This window comes from Anopheles funestus, assembly GCF_943734845.2.
Source record: "Anopheles funestus chromosome X unlocalized genomic scaffold, idAnoFuneDA-416_04 X_unloc_24, whole genome shotgun sequence".
NCBI lineage: Eukaryota > Metazoa > Arthropoda > Insecta > Diptera > Culicidae > Anopheles > Anopheles funestus.
The window spans coordinates 42,501-65,000 of record NW_026045148.1 but is presented as its reverse complement, the minus strand read 5'-3'; the positions used below and the strand labels follow the sequence as shown (position 1 = coordinate 65,000).

General features: G+C 50.0%; 1 non-coding gene and 1 pseudogene across 1 annotated transcript; both read left to right on the top strand.

The window, feature by feature from the left end:
- The first annotated feature begins 21,404 nt into the window (after positions 1 to 21,404).
- Positions 21,405 to 21,562, top strand: LOC125773207 (5.8S ribosomal RNA). The gene has a single exon (XR_007419962.1). It is a non-coding gene; the product is annotated as a 5.8S ribosomal RNA (ribosomal RNA).
- Positions 21,563 to 22,271: 709 nt separating this feature from the next.
- LOC125773217 (large subunit ribosomal RNA) overlaps positions 22,272 to 22,500 on the top strand; it is a 3,599-nt pseudogene continuing 3,370 nt past the window's right edge.

The window sequence follows — 22,500 nt, the reverse complement described above, 5'->3', positions numbered from 1 at the left end:
CGTTCGTGATGCGTTGTGCAGCCTCGCACACCCGGCTCCAACGATCGGGACCCTCCAGGAGACAGTCGAGGATGTTGTCGGGAGTCACTGGATCCGGCCCGCTCAACAGCTCCTCGCGCACCGCAGCAAACCGTGGGCAGTGGAACACTGCATGCTCGGCCGTCTCGGGCACACCGGGGCAGCGCTGACAGTCCGGGGATGACGTGAAGCCCTTGCTGCACAGGTAGTCTCGGAAAAATCCGTGACCGGACAACACCTGTGCCAGCTGGAAAGTCACGTCTCCGTGCTTCCGTGACTGCCAGGCTTTAACGTCCGGCACCACGCGGTGTGACCAGCGCGTGTACCGGCTGGCCTCGCTGCTATCGGCGTCCGCGTCCCACTCCGCCTGCCAGATCGCGTAGGTCCGCTCGCGTTCGCTGGCTCGAACCTGTTCGCTGGTCCCCTCCCGGCCTTGCTGATGTAGCTGATGGTACACCCGGCTGTCCTCGTCAATGAGGCGGCAGATCGGGATCAGCCCGGCCAGCAGCACTGCCGTTTCGCCACGCACCGTCCGGAACGCTCTGCAAACCCGAATCGCCGTCTTACGCTGTACTCGGCAGACAAGCCGGCGGCATTGTCGCCTTTCCAAGCCTTCCGACCATACTGAGGCTCCGTAGCGAAGAATGGAGTCCGCTACAGCCGCCAGTAGGCGGGCTCGCGACGATTTCGGGCCGCTATGATTCGGCAGAAGCCGTATCACCGCCTGGGCGACCTTCTCCGCCTTCGCCGCTGCCTTCTCAACGTGTGGGAGCCATGACAAATGGTCCTGCAGCCACACGCCCAGATACCGGATGGATCTTGATGCAGGAACCGCTACTCCCTCAACGACGACGCTTACTGCCGGAGGCCGCTTCAGGCTTGAAATCACCGTCATCTCCGTCTTCTCCGGCGCCAGGGCGAGACGGTGACGGGACATCCAGCTGCTGATGGTCGCGATCGCTGCTTCCGCCGTCGCGGCCGCTGCTTCGGGAGTCACCGCCGGGACGAGCAGAACCAAGTCATCGGCATAGCCGATTAACTCAGTCCCTTGTGGCAGTGGCACTCCCAGGACCCCGTCGTACAGCACGTTCCACAGAGTGGGGCCCAGGATGGACCCCTGTGGAACCCCCGCGCTGATGGGCTGCTCAACAGGGCCCTCGCTGGTCACGATGGTCAACCGCCGGTCCTCGAAGTAGCTGCTCAGCATTCTTCTTAGTGCGGATGGGACGCCTTTTTCCCGCAACGCATTGGCGATGGACTGCCAGGACGCGGTGTTGAACGCGTTGCGGACGTCCAACGCGACCACCATCAGGCATCGGTTGTCTCGCTGGTTCGTCCGGCGAAAGGACATGGCCGTCCTTCCAGCCTCGACAACACGCTGGATCGCACTGATGGTGGATCGCCCCTTCCGGAAGCCGTACTGGTGCTCCGATAGCCGTGGAGCGTCGGGATCCTCAAGATGGACGTTGAGCCGGGACAGGATCAGGCGCTCCAGCACCTTGCCGAGTGCGTCGAGCATGCACAACGGCCGGTACGAGGAGCTTTCCCCGGGAGGTTTGCCTGGCTTGGGCAGCAGCACCAAGCGCTGCCGCTTCCACGGCGCAGGAAACGTGCCACGATCCAGGCAGTCCTGGTATAGGCGGCGAAAAACCTCCGGGTACTCCCTGATCGCTGTCTTCACGGCTGCGTTGGGGATCCCGTCCAGACCCGGTGCCTTCCGGTTGGCCATGCATCCCACGATGTCCAGCAGCTCGTTCGCGGTGACAGGCGTCAACGACTGCCCGTCCTCGGTGTCCTCGATGTCCTCCGCTTCCGGCCAGACGACAGGTGGATGAGTCGGGAACAGGTCACCGGAAATGCGCAGCAGTTCCTCTTTGTCAGTCTCCGGTGGCACATAGCTGCCACGAAGCCGAGACATGACAGCACGGTAACCTGCCCCGAACTCATTGCTCTCCGCAAGACGAATAAGCTCGTCAAACTCTGCCCGTTTGCTGGCTCGAATCGCCTTCTCCATCGTCCGCCTCGCAGTTCGGTGGTGCGCTGCTGCAAGGCTGCGCTCTTGCAGGTCGACCGTGGCAACCATCCGGTCACGTGCGGCTGCACACTCCTCGCGAAGGCGCGTGAGCTCCGGTGTCCACCAGAAAAGGGCTCGATGGGGGTCACGGTGCGACGTGGTGACCCGCGCCATCGTTTCGTCGCAAGCCTCGAGCATGGCTTCTACCATTCCCTCCTGGCTGACCGCACGCTCCTCGAAGCTCGCTGCACGCAGTGCCGCCTGGAACGCCTCGGCCGAGAACTGTGAGGCCTTCCACCTCCTGCCCTGGTGATGGGAGATGGGATGAGGACTCCGTCGCTGGTTTCGATGCTGCTGCTGCTGCTGTTGCCGATGATGCTGCTGCTGCTGCTGCTGCCGATGATTCCGCTGCTGATGTCGCTGGTGTTGGTGTTGGTTTTGCTGCTCAGTCTGGTGCTGAGGCGAGGAGGACGGCCCGACGGTGTAGAGAAGATACCGGTGGTCGGATGCCGTGTAGAACCGCGCCAACGAGTCAGGGGCCACTGTCCAGGTGTCGGGTCGAGCGATAGATTCGCTTGCGAATGACACATCGACGACACTGGGAGTGGCAACGCCGTTCCCGACGAACGTTGGGGTTGTACCTCGGTTGAGTATCCTCAGCCCGAGCTGCTGGATGGTGGACAGCAGCTCCTCACCTCGCCTGGTGTTGCGCTCACTTCCCCACTCCTCGTGCCAGGCGTTAAAGTCGCCCGCTACGACGATGTGAGTGTGAGGAAGCGTCTCCAGCTCCAGAGCCTCCAGAAAATGCTCGAACTCGTCGATGGTGAGGCGGGGGGGAGCATAGCAGCTGACGAACACTATGCCGCCAATCTGAGCAGCCGCCAATCCAGGCGTTGGGCTGCGCCACACACGCTGGATGGGATGTGCTCCAATAGCCACCACGGCTACAACCCCCGACGAGTCCACTGACCACGTTCCGTTGTTCTCCGGAGGCCGATACACCTCGGAGAGCATCAACACGTCGATCCGCTCCGTCCGAGCGGACTGAAGGACGAAATCCTGGGCAGTGCGTCCACCGCCCAGGTTCGCCTGCAACACGTTCAGCTGCTGCTTTACACACACGGTGACCGCTGCTGGCCACAACTAGCGTGGCCGATGCTGTGTGGGCCACCACATTTGAGGCACTTAGCCTCCAAAGAGCAAGCCTTCGCCAGATGGCCATGGTTGCCACAGCGGAAGCACTTGCCTCGATAGTCCTGCTCGTTGTGGCAGTCCCGCACGATGTGTCCTACTTCGAAACAGCGTAGGCAGCGGCGCTGGCTAACAGGACGTCGGGGAACTTCATGTGCCACGCTGATGAACTGGCAGAGTGGCAATTTCGTCTCGTGTAGGTTTTGCGCTTTTGCCAACGGGAGGCGGACACGAGCGCGTTTCGTGCCATCGCTCAGCTCCCAAACGTCGGCAAAAGTGATGCCCGGTTCCACTCCGAGTTTAGCCTTGATCGCTTCCTTCACATCGTCGACTGTGGCCAGCGAGTCGACATGGGTGATAAGGACTTCTCCCATCTCGGTGAGCACTCGCGCCACTCCCGTCTTGCCAAGGACTCCTTGTATCTTAGCAGCGAGCGCTTCGCTGTCGGCGGTCCGCTTAATGGGGACGCGTAGACGACCCTGCGCCGTGCGTCGGCCCATCCCGATGTCCTTGCGAACCTCCTCCAGCTCTGGAGCCGTTCGCAGCTTCAGGTATACCTGCGTCCAGGTTACACCTTCAGCTGGTGCGACTTCAATTGTATCCGGGCGCACTCTGCGTCGCACCGGACCACGTTGCTGCTGCTGTGGCTGTCGCTGCTGCTGCTTCTGCGGCTGCCGGTGCTGCTGCTGCTGCGGCTGCTGATGTGGCTGCCGCTGCTGCTGCTGCTGTGGCTGCTGCTGTGGCTGCCGCTGCTGCTGCTGCTTCTCACGGTGTTGCTGCTGTTGCCGCTGCTGCTGCTGTTGCTGCTGCTGCTGCTGCCACTGTTGTTGTCGTGGCTGCTGCTGCTGACGCGGCTGCTGCTGCCGCTGCAATGCAGGCCATTGTTGCCGGGGCTGCTGCTGACGTGGCTGCTGCTGCTGTCGTGGTTGCTGCTGCTGCTGCTGCTGCGCTGGCCGCGCGTTTCCTCCGCGCTTGCCACGCTTGCGCCGCTGGCGTACCCCCGAGCTGCTGCCCACCACTTCGGCATACGTGCGCTGCTCGTCGGCGATGGCAGCGTAGTAGCCACGAGCACTACTGCCTTCCATCGACTGCATCGACACGACCGTCTGCGTACCCTGTCGGTACAGCTCCAGCTCCTTGCGCGTGCTGGATAGCTCCCCTATGAGCTGTGCAATTTGTGAAGTCAGGCGGTCGAGGTTCGCCTGCATGCCTGCCACCTGCTCGTCGCGGCTCTTCAGTTGCCGCAGCAGTGCCGCTACTGTGTCCGACGTAGCAGGCTCCTGCTCGTCCCTGGGCGGCTGAAGCTTCTCCACGAGCACCCTGGGGACGACTGTCGTGTTCAAGTCGTCCATACACTCCTCATCGTCGCTGGAAATATACATGTTCTCCTCCCCCTGCGAACATTCCCCAGACGATTCTATCGACTTACGTGTCATCCGTTCCTCCTGGGATGCTACGACGGACGACGCTCTCGTCCGAGGGCGTAGGACGCGTGTCGCCGGGAGGTGGGCGTCGTCTCCCAGCCCCGACGACATGGCTGGGACGACTAATGGCGAATTCGAATTTTCCGAACTTTTATGCCAGTTTATACCGGTTTGCTGCTGGTTTTTACACTAATCTGGGCGAACGCGTAATCGGATCGGGGCGCGGAGGGTACCAGAATTTTTGGGAAATTATTCTCGAATTTTCCCAACACTTTCCCGAATTTTCCGTTCAATTTTTGTGAAAGTCAAAATTTTCCTCCAGTTTATACCACTTTGCTGCTGGTTTTTACACTACTCTGGGCTAACGCGTGGTCGGATCGGGGCGCGGAAGGTACCAAAATTCTTGGGAAAATATCCCCGAATTTTCCCGACACTTTCCCGAATTTTCCGCGCAAATTTTGAAAAATTTTGAAAAATTCAAAATTTTGTTACCCGGGCCGTCGAAAAAATGCTGGTCGGGTAGTCCCTTTGCTGCTGGTTTTTACACTACCCTGGGCTAACGCGTGGTCGGATCGGGGCGCGGAAGGTACCAAAATTCTTGGGAAAATATCCCCGAATTTTCCCGACACTTTCCCGAATTTTCCGCGCAAATTTTAAAAAATTTTGAAAAATTCAAAATTTTGTTAGCCGGGCCGTCGAAAAAAATGCTGGTCGGGTAGTCCCCTGTCACTGAGCTGTCACTCGAAATGTCATGTATATTTTTTCTCACATTTTGATGTTTTAACACTTGAATCGGGTAGATTTTGTCAAAACAAGAACACTGGTGCAAGAATTATTCAAATCGGTTGAGAATTGGCAAAGTTATTAACGTTTTTGTGAAAAAACGGAAAGTCACTGTGGGGGGTGGTGTTCAAGATGTTGCGCACTTTTGCCACCTCCGGTTTTGCACTTTTTTCACTATTTTCAAACCGATTTGCGCCCGGTTTTCGATGTTATTTCGGTAAAAGCACTAGTCCCGCTTAATTTGCAACACTTTCCGGCCAGATCAGCTCGACATTCACCAAATTATTGACAAAACAAAAACCAAAACACAGCTGGAGCACCCTTTTGCCAACTTCTGAATGGCTTTTTTCAGCACTCAGGCGTCCGATTTTGGTCCGGTTTTCACGTTTAATCGTCTTTTGGGCACTGTTTACACCTCATCTAACACTTTTTTGCCCGAAATTCGATGATTTTTGCGCAAAAAATTTTTTGACACCACTGTTGTTGTTGTTGTTGTTGTTGTAATCATCAAAGATTTTGCACACACTTTTTTTAGCAGTAAAACGATCGGCATCCACCGTTTCTTGTATGAAATGACAAGAACGGGTGAGAATCTTGCGATTCCAGCGAAAACCGCGTTCCGATCGATCACTTTGGCCGTTTTATTTGCATTAAACACTTCCCATACAAAATGTATGGGGAATTTTCATTCACTTTTTTCGGTCAATTTTTGTCCGATTTTCATCCGGTTTTCACTACTTCATGTGGAAAACGATGTTCTTGATCGTTTATGACGATTTTCAGGCAAAATATCGACACTTTTGCACGAAAAAATACACTGTTTATACGGAGCGTATTTCACACGTCTGTTTACACTGGATGACAGCTCACCTACACACAGGGATAACTGGCTTGTGGCCGCCAAGCGTTCATAGCGACGTGGCTTTTTGATCCTTCGATGTCGGCTCTTCCTATCATTGTAAAGCAAAATTTACCAAGCGTAGGATTGTTCACCCTTTCAAGGGAACGTGAGCTGGGTTTAGACCGTCGTGAGACAGGTTAGTTTTACCCTACTGGTGTGCATTGTTTGTCGCTATCTTAACGGAATTCCTGTGCAGTACGAGAGGAACCACAGGTACGGACCACTGGCTCAATACTAGTTCGAACGGACTATGGTATGACGCTACGTCCGCTGGATTATGCCTGAACGCCTCTAAGGTCGTATCCAATCCGAGCTGATAGCGCTTCTTATACCCATTAGGTGGTCGTAAGCTAGCGGGCCTAACAACCCTCCGAGAACCGTCCGTGCTGTCCATTGGCACACTGGCGTCTCATCCCCGCTTACTACTAGGCCGCAAAGGGCGGGTTCGCGCTGCACGTGTTAGTACCATACATGTTGGGAACACCGGTGGACGAGCTTGCCGACTGTGGATATCACTAGTTTCGACACCTACGACCGCCCGCAAACGACGGGACTACAGGCTGGGAGCTTCAAGTTGTAGAGATGCGTTCGCATCGATCCTCTCAGGCGACCCATGCTTGGTGGTTAGTGCTTGCGCGTGCGCGCCCCGTGTGTGCTGGAATTGGCCAACCAGTGCACATTGGTGGTGCGTACCGTGACTTGCACCATGTGACGAGAGTGTTGAAGAACACTGTGTGGTGACTCTATGCCTATGTGATGGGGTGCTTGTAACACACGACCGAACCGACGGCTCGTTGGATGGTCACGACAGTGTGGTGCAGGTGCGCCCATGTGTAACGAATACATTGAGTGCCGTTGGAGGTTAGCGGTTGGTCGGTTGCATGCTACAACTTCGCGTTGTACATGGGCTGGCCGCTGCGCTTCCTTCGGGTTGCCACTTGATGTTGATAGGGTTGATGTATTGTGTTCGTTGACTTTTGGTTCATTCCAAAAGTCTTCGGACTTAGATAATTTTACAAGTGTCGGCGCTCTCGGACCGAAAATAAGAAGACAACTAAGAAGAAAAAGAGAAAGAAGCTAATAGTGGAAAGTATTCTTCTTCAAAGAAGGAACAAAAATTTTACAAGTGTTGAAAAATTTCCTAAGTCCAAAAAATTTTCTAAGTCCAGAAAATTTTCTAAGTCCCACAAAATGGAACATGATGAAGAAGATACAGAAGTTGAAAATTTTTCTAAGTCCAAAAAATTTTCTAAGTCCAGAAAATTTTCTAAGTCCAAAGTGTTGGAACAATTTCCAAAGGCCCATAGGTTGCACTGAATTTTCCTAAGTTGGCCACAAGTACCCATGAGGTATCGAGAAGGTTCACCCGAAGGACATAATATGTCCCAAAGTACCGATAGAGCACCCACAAAGAGCACCGAATGGGCCTAAGTTGGCCAAAAGTACCGATAGAGTACCCACAAGAAGCACTGAGTTGGCCTAAGTTGGCCAAAAGTACCGATAGAGTACCCACAAATAGCACCCAGTTGGCCTAAGTTGGCCAAAAGTACCGATAGAGTACCCACAAGAAGCACTGAGTTGGCCTAAGTTGGCCAAAAGTACCGATAGAGTACCCACAAATAGCACCCAGTTGGCCTAAGTTGGCCAAAAGTACCGATAGAGCACCCACAAGTAGCACCCAATTGGCCTATGTTGGCCAAAAGTACCGATAGAGTACCCCCAAATAGCACCGAATGGGCCTAAGATGGCCAAAAGTACCGATAGAGTACCCACAAAGAGCACCCAATTGGCCTAAGTTGGCCAAAAGTACCGATAGAGTACCCACAAATAGCACCGAATGGGCCTAACATGGCCAAAAGTACCGATAGAGCACCCACATATAGCACCGAGTGGGCCTAACATGGCCAAAAGTACCGATAGAGCACCCACATATAGCACCCCATTGGCCTAAGTTGGCCAAAAGTACCGATAGAGTACCCACAAATAGCACCGAGTGGGCCTAACATGGCCAAAAGTACCGATAGAGTACCCACAAATAGCACCGAGTGGGCCTAACATGGCCAAAAGTACCGATAGAGTACCCACAAAGAGCACCCCATGGGCCTAAGTTGGCCAAAAGTACCGATAGAGTACCCACAAATAGCACCGAATGGGCCTAACATGGCGAAAAGTACCGATAGAGCACCCACATATAGCACCGAATGGGCCTAACATGGCCAAAAGTACCGATAGAGCACCCACAAATAGCACCCAATTGGCCTAAGTTGGCCAAAAGTACCGATAGAGTACCCACAAAGAGCACCCAATTGGCCTAAGTTGGCCAAAAGTACCGCCAAGTAGCACCATAGAGGCCCGAGTAGAGCGAAATGTGGGCCAAATTGAACATTTGAAAATTTTTACAAGTCCAGAAAATTTTCTAAGTCCAGAAAATTTTCTAAGTCCAAAGAGTTGGACAAATTTCCTTAGGCCCAAAGGTTGCACTGAATGTTCCTAAGTTGGCCATCAGTACCCATGAAGTATCGCGAAGGTTCACCCGAAAGACACAATATGCCCTAAAGTACCCACAGAGTACCCACAAGTTGCACCCAATTGGCCTAAGTTGGCCAGAAGTACCGACAAGTACCACCATAGAAGCCCGAGTAGAGCGAAATGTGGGCCAAAGTACCGAGTAGTTGCCACAAATGCCCAAATGGATACCAAAATGTGGTACCAAGTACCTAACTGTTGCAACAAATGCTAGCTTTCTGAGCAAAAGCTGTGGACCAATTTCGTAGAAGAACCGCCTAGGCGAAAAGGCAAAAATCGCCGAAGCTGGCCCGCTCGCAGAGCTCGCGGGCCAGGAGATACTCATAGGGCGATTTACTAGAGTGGGGAACTTGAGAATTTTTGTGTCCGAGACTTTGGGCAACTTCGCGGCCGCCCCCTTAAAGTAAAAGATTTTCTCTGGGTGCCTAAAATTCGCAATTCCCGCAAAGTCGGGAAGACGTTAAAGTTTTTGCCCAAAAAATGGCCATCGATTTAAGGTGATTTTCCAATAAGAAAATGCTTCCTATTTTGAATTTTTTCGAATATTTCCTAAACTAAGCGTCGGAGCACATGGCCGTGGAGGAACTTTTGGTAGCTTTTGGCAAGGGCTATCGGATGAAATAATAAGAAAGGCCATCAGAGCGATATTGGATTAATGCGGGCTCATAAACGCACCTGAGAAGTGAAAATTGGTACCTTGCACGCAGGATGCAAGAAATGCTTGAGTGTTAACCATCATCGGTACCAAGTACCTAGGTTATATCGAGTGCGTAGATGGAAGTCGGTACCAAAGGGAAACCTTCCTAGGCTAGGTGCACGCAAGTGAGTATGGATCGATCAGTAGAAAGATGGGAAGCCATAGGAAACCTTCCTAGGCTAGGTGCACGCAAGTGAGTATGGATCGATCAGTAGAAAGATGGGAAGCCCAAGGAAACCTTCCTAGGCTAGGTGCACGCAAGTGAGTATGGATCGATCAGTAGAAAGATGGGAAGCCATAGGAAACCTTCCTAGGCTAGGTGCACGCAAGTGAGTATGGATCGATCAGTAGAAAGTGGGAAGCCCATTACCAAATGCCCTAGTGAAGACCGTAAACGAATATCATGAACCGATAAGGAGCACCAAATGCCCTAGTGAAGACCGTAAACGAATATCATGAACCGATAAGGAGCACCAAATGCCCTAGTGAAGACCGTAAACGAATATCATGAACCGATAAGGAGCACCAAATGCCCTAGTGAAGACCGTAAACGAATATCATGAACCGAGAAGTAGCAACGAATGCCTGAAAAAGTACCAAGTCCTCGGTATAGAGTAACGAGAGTTAACCGCCGTGATGTATGCAATGTGGGCAGCCATTGCATGGGTTCTGGACTTGGTTCGCGAATAACTTTTTTGCTAGACATCGGACAAAGTTGACGTGGAAGAACGAAATGTAGCATTTGATGCCACCTATCCAAAACTTTTTCAAGATTGAAGATCCGATCGATACAGCCTGAGTTATAGGCAAAAGTTGGTGCAAAAACGAGCATTTTTAATGGTGAAAAATCGGTACTCCTCGAATAGCTCCTGTTGGAAGCATCGGACCACATAGTCGTGGAGAAACATATTGTAGCGCGCGGTGTCAAGTATCGACACCCAAAACCGCATGTCCGATGGACGGAAAATGACCAAGTTATAGTGAAAACTTGGTTGCACCAAATTCCCGAAGAAGTGCAACGAGAAGGTGAATGCGATGGTTGTTCGTCGAATAGCTCCGGCCACAGACATGGTAGCGATTAGTGGTGCATGGAAGAAATCTAGCCACAAGTGCCATCTAGCCATGGCCAGAAGAAAGTGTGGCCATATCTTGGATACCGGCGGAGCTATGGGGCAAATATGGGCCAAAAATGGTGCAAGTTGGACCAAAAATCCGACCAAGTGCGCGAGGCGCTTTCGTGAATAGCTCCGGCCACAGACATGGTAGCGATTAGTGGTGCATGGAAGAAATCTAGCCACAAGTGCCATCTACCCATGGCCAGAAGAAAGTGTGGCCATATCTTGGATACCGGCGGAGCTATGGGGCAAATATGGGCCAAAAATGGTGCAAGTTGGACCAAAAATCCGAAAAAGTACCTAGGTAAATGCGATGGTTGTTCGTCGAATAGCTCCGGCCACAGACATGGTAGCGATTAGTGGTGCATGGAAGAAATCTAGCCACAAGTGCCATCTAGCCATGGCCAGAAGAAAGTGTGGCCATATCTTGGATACCGGCGGAGCTATGGGGCAAATATGGGCCAAAAATGGTGCAAGTTGGACCAAAAATCCGACCAAGTGCGCGAGGCGCTTTCGTGAATAGCTCCGGCCACAGACATGGTAGCGATTAGTGGTGCATGGAAGAAATCTAGCCACAAGTGCCATCTACCCATGGCCAGAAGAAAGTGTGGCCATATCTTGGATACCGGCGGAGCTATGGGGCAAATATGGGCCAAAAATGGTGCAAGTTGGACCAAAAATCCGACCAAGTGCGCGAGGCGCTTTCGTGAATAGCTCCGGCCACAGACATGGTAGCGATTAGTGGTGCATGGAAGAAATCTAGCCACAAGTGCCATCTACCCATGGCCAGAAGAAAGTGTGGCCATATCTTGGATACCGGCGGAGCTATGGGGCAAATATGGGCCAAAAATGGTGCAAGTTGGACCAAAAATCCGACCAAGTGCGCGAGGCGCTTTCGTGAATAGCTCCGGCCACAGACATGGTAGCGATTAGTGGTGCATGGAAGAAATCTAGCCACAAGTGCCATCTACCCATGGCCAGAAGAAAGTGTGGCCATATCTTGGATACCGGCGGAGCTATGGGGCAAATATGGGCCAAAAATGGTGCAAGTTGGACCAAAAATCCGAAAAAGTACCTAGGTAAATGCGATGGTTGTTCGTCGAATAGCTCCGGCCACAGACATGGTAGCGATTAGTGGTGCATGGAAGAAATCTAGCCACAAGTGCCATCTAGCCATGGCCAGAAGAAAGTGTGGCCATATCTTGGATACCGGCGGAGCTATGGGGCAAATATGGGCCAAAAATGGTGCAAGTTGGACCAAAAATCCGACCAAGTGCGCGAGGCGCTTTCGTGAATAGCTCCGGCCACAGACATGGTAGCGATTAGTGGTGCATGGAAGAAATCTAGCCACAAGTGCCATCTACCCATGGCCAGAAGAAAGTGTGGCCATATCTTGGATACCGGCGGAGCTATGGGGCAAATATGGGCCAAAAATGGGTAAAATTGTACGGTCCAAAGCCAAGGGTAAATTTTTTTATTCCTCTAATAACTTCTAGTACAGACATTGAATCGGTTGGTGATGTATGGATGAAATGTAGCAAACAGTTGGAACTACCCATAAAATCTTAAAGATTGACGATCCAATGTATAGAACCGGAGTAATGTGCGATACTTGGTGAAAAATCGAGTGAAAAATTAGCTATAAACTGTTTTTGGCCCATAACTCGAATACTAGACATCGGAAGGGGGGGTCGTAGAACGATTTTTTGTTGCCCTATCGATTCCCTATCGAACGAGCAAAAGTTGTTTTTTTGACCAAAAAGGACCCCTACTCTAGTAAAATTGGCCTGATTTTACTAGTCCCCGGTACCCGTACAGGCAAAATGAGCAAAATGCTCAAGTATGAATGGTTTTTGGCCCATAACTCGAATACTAGACGTCGCAGGGGGGTGTCGTGGAACAATTTTTGGTAGCCCTTGAAATTATCTATCGAATGACATATACTTGATTTTTTGACCAAAAAGTTCCTAGACTAGTAAAAATCGCATCATTTTACTAGAGTCGGGTACCCTGGACGAAAAACCGCTATAATTGCGGTTTTTGGCTAATAACTCGAATACTAGAAGTCGCAGGGGGGTGTCGTGGAACAATTTTTGGTAGCCCTTGAAATTATCTATCGAATGACATATACTTGATTTTTGGCCAAAAAGTTCCCTAGACTAGTAAAAATCGCATCATTTTACTAGAGTCGGGTACCCTGGACGAAAAACCGCTTAAGTTGCGGTTTTTGGCTAATAACTCGAATACTAGACGTCGCAGGGGGGTGTCGTGGAACAATTTTTGGTAGCCCTTGAAATTATCTATCGAATGACATATACTTGATTTTTGGCCAAAAAGTTCCCTAGACTAGTAAAAATCGCATCATTTTACTAGAGTCGGGTACCCTGGACGAAAAACCGCTTAAGTTGCGGTTTTTGGCTAATAACTCGAATACTAGACGTCGCAGGGGGGTGTCGTGGAACAATTTTTGGTAGCCCTTGAAATTATCTATCGAATGACATATACTTGATTTTTTGACCAAAAAGTTCCTAGACTAGTAAAAATCGCATCATTTTACTAGAGTCGGGTACCCTGTACGAAAAACCGCTATAGTTGCGGTTTTTGGTCAATAACTCGAATACTAGACGTCGGAGGGGGGTGCCGTAGAACAATTTTTTGTAGCCCTTGAAATTACCTTTCGAATGATATATAGTGGTTTTTTGGTCAAACAGTGACCCCGAGACTAGTAACCCTCCATACACAAAACCGCCTAAAAAGTTTTGGTTTTGCAAAATTTTGAAAAGTGCGTCAAAAAAATTTTTTCAAAAAGTACCAAATCGTGATCAGAACTCACTATAGACCATAAAAAGTGAAATCCGATGGTCATTTGCAACACTTGGTCAATCGAGAAAAATTTCACTTTTTTACTAGAGTCGGGTACCCTGAACGAAAAATCGCTCAAGTGATGGTTTTTGGCCAATAACTCGAATACTAGACGTCGGAGGGGGGTGCCGTAGAACAATTTTTTGTAGCCCTTGAAATTACCTTTCGAATGATATATAGTGGTTTTTCGGTCAAACAGTGACCCCGAGACTAGTAACCCTCCATACACAAAACCGCCTACAAAAACTTTGTTTTGAAAAATTTTGAAAAGTTCAAAAAAATTTTTTTTTCAAAAACTACTAAAACGTGATAAGAACTTACTATAGACCATAAAAAGTGATATCCGATGATAATTTGCAAAAGTTGGTAACTAGTAAAAAATTTCACTTTTTTACTAGAGTCGGTGCAACGAGAAAAAAAAAGTCCGTGATGGAGAAAAATGGCACGTTTTCCACGCCTGTACGCTTTCGTTTACTATATAGGGGGTAGGTGAGCCAGAAGCATGATTTTGACTGAGTATGTATCTTTATGAATTGGACCCTTCTAAATCGATTGAGACTACCCCCAGGACGATCGGACGACTGCTTCTGGCTCAAAATGTGGTTTTTAGATTTTGATCGTCAATTATGCGAGAAAAAATCGATTAGAAGTAAAGATACGAAATGCTTGGTCTAAGTTGGGAAACGACTTCGGATATTTGTTGGACGTTGTCGTAGAAGGTCCGAGGACCAAGGAAAAGTGATTTCCAAGTGGATTTATGCACTATTAGTCGATGGTAAGATGTGAAATTAGTAGAACTTACCATACAGTTTGCGAAGTTGAAGCAATCGGTTGGTGAATATGGTACTGTCTGTCCAATTTGGTGGTTCGGAATGAGTGAAACGATGTTGATGATGGATAGACGTTCCGATTGCCCCCGATCGGGGAACATATAGTGGTCTTTAAGGTCCAAGTACCTATGTTTTGGTAAGCAGAACTGAGAGTTAAAGGATGAAAGTCGGCCATTCCTAATATCATCCTATCGGTGGTTCGCGAGTTGTTTGAGGACCGGAGCAGCTCGCGATGAAACGGTCCTAGGGTATTGGTTATCCATCCAAGGAAGAGTAAATGCGATCCTAGATGTGTGTCGTTGGCCGTTCTACCGGTATCGCCTATCGATGAGATATCGACGGGCATGCCTTACTCGAAAGTTGAATTCTAGGATCGATGGTCAAACAGACCTATGAGCGATAAACCAAACTGAACACGTATTGATGTCGGCTTTTCCTATCATTTGATGCCGCAGGTTGTTTAGGGACCGGAGCAACTTGCGGCCGAGACGGTCCCCGGGGGTTTCTTTCTCCAAGGAGTGGAAACTATTAAGCAAGAGTTGTAGCAAGATACGATCCTCTGATGTGTCGTTGGCCGTTCATGCGGTATCGCCTGTCGATGAGATATCGAAGGGCATGCCTTACTCTACCGACCTTCTAATTGAGAGTATTAATCAGGGATCGATGGTCAAACAAGACCAATGAGCGATAAACCAAACTGAACACGTATTGATGTCGGCTTTTCCTATCATTTGATGCCGCAGGTTGTTTAGGGACCGGAGCAGCTTGCGGCCGAGACGGTCCCCGGGGGTTTCTTTCTCCAAGGAGAAGAAACGATTAAGCAAAAGTTGTAGCAAGATACGATCCTCTGATGTGTCGTTGGCCGTTCAAGCGGTATCGCCTGTCGATGAGATATCGATGGGCATGCCTTACTCTCCCGACTGGATTACTGAGAGTTTAATCAGGGATCGATGGTCAAACAGACCAATGAGCGATAAACCAAACTGAACACATATTGATGTCGGCATTTCCTATCATTTGTCGCAGGTTGTTTAGGGACCGGAGCAGCTTGCGACCGAGACGGTCCCCGGGGGTTTCTTTCTCTAAGGAGTGGAAACGATTAAGCAAAAGTCGTAGCAATAATCGATCACCTGATGTGTCGTTGGCCGTTCTTGCGGTATCGCCTGTCGATGAGATATCGATGGGCATGCCTTACTCTCCTGACTGTTTAATTGAGAGTTATAATCAGGGATCGATGGTCAAAAAGACCTATGAGCGATAAACCAAACTGAACACGTATTGATGTCGGCATTTCCTATCATTTGTCGCAGGTTGTTTGGGGACCGGAGCAGCTTGCGACCGAGACGGTCCCTTCCCGAAAGATGGTGAACCGAGTCGTCTGGCGTAAAAACCGGACGACTCGAAAGGGCTTGACCCTTTCAAGTGAGCGATAATCACATTCTACGCTCAGTTCGACAGCTACAAGGCAATCACTCGCTATGTTCAGAGCTAATACATGCAACATGCCGGCATTGTTTCCACCGACGCATGGATTCAAGACTGGTGCACTTATTAGTTAAACCGTTCGCCTCCGGGTGTTTCGAGTTCAAGTCTGGATGAGGATTGATCTTGCTGGTAATAGCTTGAGCCCCTGAATAAGGGGTCGAAGCGTACATCTTGAGACCATGTACAACATATTACCAAATCGGCACCATGGGTTCGGGTGCAAGTGATGTAACCGTGAAAGATGTTGAGCAGCCCAACATCGGTTTACACACGCATAATAGGAAGGCAGCGCTGTCGACTGGTCAGTCGTGTAAGAAGTGTGCATTATCGATCACAAATATATTGGTGATCTGTAGGTTGCGCATACACCATGCCCGGTGTAAAGTGCCGTGGTCCCCCCCGGGGGGCTGCATCAAACCGTTCGCCACGCGAACTACCCAATGGAACGAACTCTATGCATTTAATAAGAAGAAGAGATGATAATGAAACACGGTCGATTTAAGAGTTGAAAACGTTGAAATACCTATAAGCAAGTCTTAAGTTGGTGGTGACCGTTACGCCCCAACAAATTGGTGCCTTACCCTACACCAAAGAGCCATTCAACATGGTTCAAGTGAGCGATAATCACGCTCTACGCTCAGTATGACAGCTGCAAGGCAATCACTCGCTAAGTTCAGAGCTAATACATGCAACACGCCGGCATTGTTTCCACCGACGCATGGATTCAAGACTGGTGCACTTATTAGTTAAACCGTTCGCCTGCGGGTGTTTCGAGTTCAAGTCTGGATGAGGATTGTTCTTGCTGGTAATAGCTTGAGCCCCTGAATAAGGGGCCGAAGCGTACATCTTGAGAGTAAATGTACAACATATTACCAAATCGGCACCGTGGGTTCTGGTGCAAGTGATGTAACCATGAAAGATGTTGAGCAGCCCAACATCGGTTTACACACGCATAAGGGGTTTATTGTTATCTGTAGGTTGCGCATACACCATACCCGGTGTAAAGTGCCGTGGTCCCCCAGGGGGCTGCATCAAAACGTTCGCCATGCGAACTACCCAATGGAACGAACTCGATGTATTGAAAGAGATGAACAATGAATAGCGAGAATAGGGGCCCGGAAGCAATTCCGCGGCCCTACGGTCGATTCAAGAGTTGAAACGTTGTACAATCGTGGATAGCACCTAGTGCTAATATGGTGAGAGATAATGTGTGAGGAAATTTAGTTTCCTAAAGTTTAGTTAGTGGTTTCCGTTGTGCCCTAACCAACTTAAAGTTGGTGGTGACCGTTACACCCCAACAAATTGGTGCCTTACCCAACACCAAAGAGCCATTCCATATGGTTCTAGAGAGAGAGAGTTGTGTGGAAATTTATTTCCCACTAAGCGAGTGTGTGTCTGTAGTGGAACGAATTCTGGTTGATCCTACCAGTAATATACGCTTGTCTCAAAGGTTAAGCCATGCATGTCTAAGTACAAACATAAATGAATGTGAAACCGCATAAGGCTCAGTATAACAGCTATAATTCACAAGATCATCCTACCACTAGTTACTTGGATAACTGTGGAAAATCCAGAGCTAATACATGCAACATGCCGGGACTGTTGCCCTCGCGGGTAGCTGAACTGGTGCACTTATTAGTTAAACCAATCGCCTCCGGGCGGCTTGAGTTGAAGTCTGGATAAGGACGCAGATCGTATGGTCGCTTGTCGACTGACGACAGATCTTTCAAATGTCTGCCCTATCAACTATTGATGGTAGTGTAGAGGACTACCATGGTTGCGACGGGTAACGGGGAATCAGGGTTCGATTCCGGAGAGGGAGCCTGAGAAATGGCTACCACATCCAAGGAAGGCAGCAGGCGCGTAAATTACCCAATCCCAGTACGGGGAGGTAGTGACGAGAAATAACAATATGGACCTCTCTAACGATGGTCCATAATTGGAATGAGTTGAGTATAAATCCTTCAACAAGGATCAAGTGGAGGGCAAGTCTGGTGCCAGCAGCCGCGGTAATTCCAGCTCCACTAGCGTATATTAAAGTTGTTGCGGTTAAAACGTTCGAAGTTGATTGCCCGTCCAGACACGTGACCGCCACGGGCGCCCGGTTACACGCCGGGGCCGTTCGTGCGCGCGCTCACGGCTGCGACTCACAATGGTGTACTTGGGCGTTACTCTGTGAACGAGTACCGTGCTACCGGTTAACTCCGGCACGGGCTCCTCATGGTGCTCAAGATACTCACATTTACCTTGAACAAATTAGAGTGCTCAAAGCAGGCTAAGACAAAGCGTCCGGCCCCCCCGTGGGGTTGGCGTTGGCCGAGAATAATCTTGCATGGAATAATGGAATATGACCTCGGTTTATACGATTTCGTTGGTTTGTCAGAAACCTAGAGGTAATGATTAACAGAAGTAGTTGGGGGCATTGGTATTACGGCGCGAGAGGTGAAATTCGTAGACCGTCGTAGGACCAACTGAAGCGAAAGCGTTTGCCATGGATGCTTTCTTTAATCAAGAACGAAAGTTAGAGGATCGAAGGCGATTAGATACCGCCCTAGTTCTAACCGTAAACGATGCCAATTAGCAATTGGGAGACGCTACCCCTATTCGGTGCTCTCAGTCGCTTCCGGGAAACCAAAATCGGGTTCCGGGGGAAGTATGGTTGCAAAGTTGAAACTTAAAGGAATTGACGGAAGGGCACCACAAGAAGTGGAGCTTGCGGCTTAATTTGACTCAACACGGGAAAATTTACCAGGTCCAAACTTATCGAGGTAAGACAGATTGATAGCTCTTTCTCAAATTTAAGGGTAGTGGTGCATGGCCGTTCTTAGTTCGTGGAATGATTTGTCTGGTTAATTCCGATAACGAACGTGACTCAAACATGCTAACTAGAACGCTGTCAGCAGTGCGCCTCCGGGCGCACCTGACGTTACAGCCGGGCGGCGCCTTCACGGGCGGTCGTCGGCTACGTTTGCCCTGCTTAGCGGGACAACTTGTGTTTAGCAAGCTGAGAATGAGCGATAACAGGTCCGTGATGCCCTTAGATGTTCTGGGCTGCACGCGTGCTACAATGTGGGTCGCAGCGTGTTCTCGCCAATAGGCGCCCCCATTCCGAGAGGAACGGGAAATCACTAAAATGCCCATCTAGTCGGGATTGGGGACTGCAACGGTCCCCATGAACCTGGAATTTCTAGTAAGCACTAGTCATTAGCTAGTGCTGATTACGTCCCTGCCCTTTGTACACACCGCCCGTCGCTACTACCGATGGATTATTTAGTGAGGTTTCTGGAGGCTTACCTTCCGCGGTTCCTTCGTGAGCTGCAGCTGGCATGGCTGAAGTTGACCGAACTTGATGATTTAGAGGAAGTAAAAGTCGTAACAAGGTTTCCGTAGGTGAACCTGCGGAAGGATCATTACTGATGATCGTCCGCGAGTGACCAACCATGGGCTGCCTTCGGTGTAGCTCGGTCGCTCGCTTGCTATGTGTCAGAATTTGTTGAAAGCCAACTCGTTCGTTGTACACTTTGATGGGTGACCATCACTGTGTCTCCGTGCCGAGCTAGATCTCCCCTAGCCGTAAGGCACTTGAACGCCCCATCGACGACGAGTTGCATGTGTGTGGTATGTGTCAGAATCTGGTGAAGCTTTCTGCATGTGATGTGCCTTGTGTGGATCCGTGGCCATTGCATTGTGTCTGGTGCTTAGATACCCAGACACTTAGAACGCTTGCGCGGAAAGCAAACTCGATCGTTGTACACTTTGATGGGTGACCATCACTGTGTCTCCGTGCCGTGCTAGATCCCCCCTAGCCGTAAGGCACTTTGAACGCCCCTTCGACGACGAGTTACAAGAGTGTGGTATGTGTCAGAATCTGGTGAAGCTTTCTGCATGTGATGTGCCTTGTGTGGATCCGTGGCCATTGCATTGTGTCTGGTGTGTAGGTACCCAGACACTTAGAACGCTTGCGCGGAAAGCAAACTCGATCGTTGTACACTTTGATGGGCAACCATCACTGTGTCTCCGTGCCGTGCTAGATCTCCCCTAGCCGTAAGGCACTTTGAACGCCCCTTCGACGACGAGTTACAAGAGTGTGGTATGTGTCATAATCTGGTGAAGCTTTCTGCATGTGATGTGCCTTGTGTGGATCCGTGGCCATTGCATTGTGTCTGGTGTGTAGGTACCCAGACACTTAAGCAAACTCGATCGTTGTACACTGTGATGGGCGAGCATCACTGTGTCTCCGTGCCGTGTAAGAGCTCCCCTGGCCATCAGGCACTTGAAAGGTCCTTCGACGACGAGTTACAATAGTGGTGTGTTAGATACGTCAGGTGATGGTATCTACTGTTGTGCAATACGTATCCGGCCACGGCACGGAACGAACGGGAACTGTGGTGCAGACATACAAAGAGTTAAGCCTATTAGTCATTAACTCTAAGGACGGGGCCATGGGGCGGTACGCAAAGGATACGGATGAGCGAGTATGCAGGCCCAATACTCAATAGCTCGATCCGATCCAAGCACATGAGTTGACTGCGGCGCCAGGTTAACCAATGTGCTAGATTCTATTTGGCCAGTAGAATCTTGTGTCTTATGCGATTTGATACCAAGACACCAGAACGAAAGTTAGTTGAAGAGTTATTAAACTCTTATGAAGTATGGTTGTGCAATCACAACTTATGACTTTAACCTATAAAGTGGATATGGACTATCAATTATAACATGGGGCACACACCATGTTCTCGATCCAATCCACGCACACGAGTTGCCTGAGTAGCGACAGGTATACCGATGTGCAATACGTATCCGGCCATAGGCACGGAACGAACAGGAACTGTGGTGCAGACATACAAGGGCCATGGGGCGGTACGCAAAGGATACGGATGAGCGAGTATGCAGGCCCAATACTCAATAGCTCGATCCGATCCAAGCACATGAGTTGACTGCGGCGCCAGGTTAACCAATGTGCTAGATTCTATTTGGCCAGTAGAATCTTGTGTCTTACGCGATTTGATACCAAGACACCAGAACGAAAGTTAGTTGAAGAGTGATTAAACTCTTATGAAGAATGGTTGTGCAATCACAACTTATGACTTTAACCTATAAAGTGGATATGGACTATCAATTATAACATGGGGCACACACCATGTTCTCGATCCAATCCACGCACACGAGTTGCCTGAGTAGCGACAGGTATACCGATGTGCAATACGTATCCGGCCATAGGCACGGAACGAACAGGAACTGTGGTGCAGACATACAAGGGCCATGGGGCGGTACGCAAAGGATACGGATGAGCGAGTATGCAGGCCCAATACTCAATAGCTCGATCCGATCCAAGCACATGAGTTGACTGCGGCGCCAGGTTAACCGATGTGCTAAGAGAGTTGTTCCTGGGCCTTCAAAGTGACTTCAAAACTATCTTAGCGAATGGTGGCCATGGGCGTAGACATGAGCCACAAGTCACAAGGCCTGGGACTATTGGGTAATAAAGACAACTTAGTCAGAAAGTTAGTCTTTGGACGTACCACCGGGATTGTGTTACATTGGGAACCTTACTATAAAACCCTAGGCAGGGGATCACTCGGCTCATGGATCGATGAAGACCGCAGCTAAATGCGCGTCACAATGTGAACTGCAGGACACATGAACACCGATAAGTTGAACGCATATTGCGCGTCGGACGATTAAACCCGGCCGATGCACACATTCTTGAGTGCCTATCAATTCCTTGATATACAACAAACCAAACTTCAGGGTGGAGCGTGCCACAATAGAACACTATGGCGAGCAGCCCGTCTAGTGTCGTGGGGGAAACACGCTTCCACACTGTGCATAATGGCGTGCTCGGGACCTTTGTTGGGACCGCAGGGCGCTGAAAGTAAAGGGGTGAACCGCATAAATCGCACGCACGTAAACGCGCACACACACAAATAGAGTGAGACGTATCGTAGGATACCGCTAAGAGTACGTTGTGAAACATGGGGAAATTCAATCGAAAACCTCTTTGATGTCCAAGAATTCGTTGACCGTATCCGTCGTAATACTGGATCAACGTGCTTGGGGGAAAACGTCAAAGGGTTTTATAATAGTGGTGCATGATTAACCCATCGATGCCCGAGGGGAACATGTTGTCCAATACAATAGTGGTGCAGTTGGCTCGACATGCTCGGGGGGAGACATCGTGGGTCCAAGTCGACCAAGTCGACCGAGAGTTGTTGTTGAGAGATCGAATCAAAACGATGCCGAGCGGAACTCGTTGTCCTTATTGGAGTGATATTCGGACAACGTGCTCGGGGGGGCCATCGTTGATTCAAAAATGACCGTAAATTGCCCAATCCGTGTGTGTGTGTGTGTGAAGTGTTGTTGCGTATATATCGGTTCGCTATGCCCCGGGTTCGAAACGAATGGAATGTGACTGATTTTGTTGTAGGCCTCAAGTGATGTGAGACAACCCCCAGAATTTAAGCATATTAATAAGGGGAGGAGAAGAAACCAACCGGGATTCCCTGAGTAGCTGCGAGCGAAACGGGAGAAGCTCAGCACGTAGGGACGGTGTGTAACTGCACCTGTCCGATTCCGTGTACTGGAACGACCATTATCTACTATGCACGGTGCAAACAGTTCAAGTTCAACTTGAAGGTGGCTCATCTACCCAGA